This window comes from Atta colombica, unplaced genomic scaffold (assembly GCF_001594045.1).
Source record: "Atta colombica isolate Treedump-2 unplaced genomic scaffold, Acol1.0 scaffold52, whole genome shotgun sequence".
NCBI classification, from domain to species: domain Eukaryota; kingdom Metazoa; phylum Arthropoda; class Insecta; order Hymenoptera; family Formicidae; genus Atta; species Atta colombica.
Genome location: NW_017259542.1, coordinates 567,419 through 567,834, shown reverse-complemented (window position 1 = coordinate 567,834; position 416 = coordinate 567,419). Strand labels below are relative to the sequence as shown.

The following is a 416-nucleotide window of genomic DNA, read 5'->3' as shown; positions in this document are numbered from 1 at the left end:
CTCACTGTCTTCCAAGTGAGTACAATCAATTGTTATTACGATTTTTATTTATTGTTGTAAATGAGTTATAATCGATCTTTTAACAAGTATGACTTAATTCTATTGCATTATATACTTTAGTTGTTCCAAATGTCTAAAAGATAAAGCGAGAAAAGTATTCGTTTCATAATCTCGCTTTGAAAGATAGAGGATACATGTAATTCGTATACTTTATAATATAAATAAATATATATATAAATATAATATAAATAAACATTAATAGATACATGGTGAAAGTATAGTTTTTGTATATTTTAAATGCAGTGAAAATTGTGTATCTAATAATAAATACATACAATATTATTCAATGAATGATAAAAAATTAGATGTTTCTTGAACTAAAAAATATTCGATTAATGTAATAATTGATTAATGTA

The 416-nt window shown here is 21.6% G+C and overlaps 1 protein-coding gene across 1 annotated transcript in view; it reads left to right on the top strand.

Moving 5' to 3' along the window:
- LOC108691768 (voltage-dependent calcium channel type A subunit alpha-1-like) overlaps positions 1–416 on the top strand; it is a 128,455-nt gene that overhangs the window by 79,815 nt on the left and 48,224 nt on the right.